This window comes from Syngnathus leptorhynchus, unplaced genomic scaffold (assembly GCF_054491065.1).
Source record: "Syngnathus leptorhynchus isolate UIUO unplaced genomic scaffold, UIUO_Slep HiC_scaffold_88, whole genome shotgun sequence".
In the NCBI taxonomy this organism is placed as follows: Eukaryota; Metazoa; Chordata; class Actinopteri; order Syngnathiformes; family Syngnathidae; genus Syngnathus; species Syngnathus leptorhynchus.
The window spans coordinates 242,501-245,682 of record NW_028232055.1 but is presented as its reverse complement, the minus strand read 5'-3'; positions in this window follow the sequence as shown (position 1 = coordinate 245,682).

Sequence of the window (3,182 nt, the reverse complement as noted above, 5' to 3'; positions counted from 1 at the left end):
TGGAGCTATGGAAGTATGGAGCTATGGAGCCACCAGCCACCCAGGCTGGAGCTATGGAGCTATGGAGCTCTGGTGCTATGGAGCTATGGAGCTCTGGTGCTATGGAGCTATGGAGCTCTGGTGCTATGGAGCTATGGAGCTCTGGTGCTATGGAGCTATGGAGCTCTGGTGCTATGGAGCTATGGAGCTCTGGTGCTATGGAGCTATGGAGCTCTGGTGCTATGGAGCTATGGAGCTCTGGTGCTATGGAGCTATGGAGCTCTGGTGCTATGGAGCTATGGAGCTATGGAGCCACCAGCCAGCACCCTCCGTGGCTGGATCAATGGAAGTGTTTTAGGTACCAGGCAGCCAAAGGGCCGGGGCCTCACGCTCGACCACGCCGGCGCAGAGTTCCAGCCGCTCGGATAAGCTCTGTCACTCACCCGCCACGCAGCCACCGGTAACGGGGAAATGTCGCCGCCTGGCGGACACGCCGTTGTAAATGAATGGGCTTTCGCACTTAGTGCAATTTTCGCCAACTCTCTGACTGGAGCTATGGAAGTATGGAGCTATGGAGCCACCAGCCACCCAGGCTGGAGCTATGGAGCTATGGAGCTCTGGTGCTATGGAGCTATGGAGCTCTGGTGCTATGGAGCTATGGAGCTCTGGTGCTATGGAGCTATGGAGCTCTGGTGCTATGGAGCTATGGAGCTCTGGTGCTATGGAGCTATGGAGCTCTGGTGCTATGGAGCTATGGAGCTCTGGTGCTATGGAGCTATGGAGCTCTGGTGCTATGGAGCTATGGAGCTCTGGTGCTATGGAGCTATGGAGCTATGGAGCTATGGAGCTCTGGTGCTATGGAGCTATGGAGCTCTGGTGCTATGGAGCTATGGAGCTCTGGTGCTATGGAGCTATGGAGCTCTGGTGCTATGGAGCTATGGAGCTATGGAGCTCTGGTGCTATGGAGCTATGGAGCTCTGGTGCTATGGAGCTATGGAGCTCTGGTGCTATGGAGCTATGGAGCTCTGGTGCTATGGAGCTCTGGTGCTATGGAGCTATGGAGCTCTGGTGCTATGGAGCTCTGGAGCTCTGGAGGTATGGAGCTATGGAGCTATGGAGCCACCAGCCAGCACCCTCCGTGGCTGGATCAATGGAAGTGTTTTAGGTACCAGGCAGCCAAAGGGCCGAGGCCTCACGCTCGACCACGCCGGCGCAGAGTTCCAGCCGCTCGGATAAGCTCTGTCACTCACCCGCCGCGCAGCCACCGGTAACGGGGAAATGTCGCCGCCTTGTGGACACGCCGTTGTAAATGAATGGGCTTTCGCACTTAGTGCAATTTTCGCCAACTCTCTGACTGGAGCTATGGAAGTATGGAGCTATGGAGCCACCAGCCACCCAGGCTGGAGCTATGGAGCTCTGGAGGTATGGAGCTCTGGTGCTATGGAAGTATGGAGCTATGGAGCTATGGAGCTCTGGTGCTATGGAGCTATGGAGCTCTGGTGCTATGGAGCTATGGAGCTCTGGTGCTATGGAGCTATGGAGCTCTGGTGCTATGGAGCTATGGAGCTCTGGTGCTATGGAGTTCTGGTGCTATGGAGCTATGGAGCTCTGGTGCTATGGAGCTATGGAGCTCTGGTGCTATGGAGCTATGGAGCTCTGGTGCTATGGAGCTATGGAGCTCTGGTGCTATGGAGCTATGGAGCTCTGGTGCTATGGAGCTATGGAGCTCTGGTGCTATGGAGCTATGGAGCTCTGGTGCTATGGAGCTATGGAGCTATGGAGCCACCAGCCAGCACCCTCCGTGGCTGGATCAATGGAAGTGTTTTAGGTACCAGGCAGCCAAAGGGCCGAGGCCTCACGCTCGACCACGCCGGCGCAGAGTTCCAGCCGCTCGGATAAGCTCTGTCACTCACCCGCCGCGCAGCCACCGGTAACGGGGAAATGTCGCCGCCTTGTGGACACGCCGTTGTAAATGAATGGGCTTTCGCACTTAGTGCAATTTTAGCACACTCTCTGACTGGAGCTATGGAAGTATGGAGCTATGGAGCCACCAGCCACCCAGGCTGGAGCTATGGAGCTATGGAGCTCTGGTGCTATGGAGCTATGGAGCTCTGGTGCTATGGAGCTATGGAGCTCTGGTGCTATGGAGCTATGGAGCTCTGGTGCTATGGAGCTATGGAGCTCTGGTGCTATGGAGCTATGGAGCTCTGGTGCTATGGAGCTATGGAGCTCTGGTGCTATGGAGCTATGGAGCTCTGGTGCTATGGAGCTATGGAGCTATGGAGCCCTGGAGCTATGGAGCCCTGGAGCTATGGAGCTATGGAGCTCTGGTGCTATGGAGCTATGGAGCTCTGGTGCTATGGAGCTATGGAGCTCTGGTGCTATGGAGCTATGGAGCTATGGAGCCACCAGCCAGCACCCTCCGTGGCTGGATCAATGGAAGTGTTTTAGGTACCAGGCAGCCAAAGGGCCGGGGCCTCACGCTCGACCACGCCGGCGCAGAGTTCCAGCCGCTCGGATAAGCTCTGTCACTCACCCGCCGCGCAGCCACCGGTAACGGGGAAATGTCGCCGCCTGGCGGACACGCCGTTGTAAATGAATGGGCTTTCGCACTTAGTGCAATTTTAGCCAACTCCGTGGCTGCAAGTATGGAAGTATGGAGCTATGGAGCCACCAGCCAGCACCCTCCGCGGCTGGAGCTATGGAAGTATGGAGCTATGGAGCTCTGGGGCTATGGAAGTATGGAGCTCTGGGGCTATGGAGCTCCGGGGCTATGGAGCTCCGGGGCTATGGAGCTCCGGGGCTATGGAGCTCCGGGGCTATGGAGCTATGGAGCTCCGGGGCTATGGAGCTCCGGGGCTATGGAGCTATGGAGCTCCGGGGCTATGGAGCTCCGGGGCTATGGAGCTCCGGAGCTCCGGGGCTATGGAGCTCCGGGGCTATGGAGCTCCGGGGCTATGGAGCTCTGGAGCTATGGAGCTCTGGGGCTATGGAAGTATGGAGCTCTGGGGCTATGGAGCTCCGGGGCTATGGAGCTCCGGGGCTATGGAGCTCCGGGGCTATGGAGCTCCGGGGCTATGGAGCTATGGAGCTCCGGGGCTATGGAGCTCCGGGGCTATGGAGCTATGGAGCTCCGGGGCTATGGAGCTCCGGGGCTATGGAGCTATGGAGCTCCGGGGCTATGGAGCTCCGGGGCTATGGAG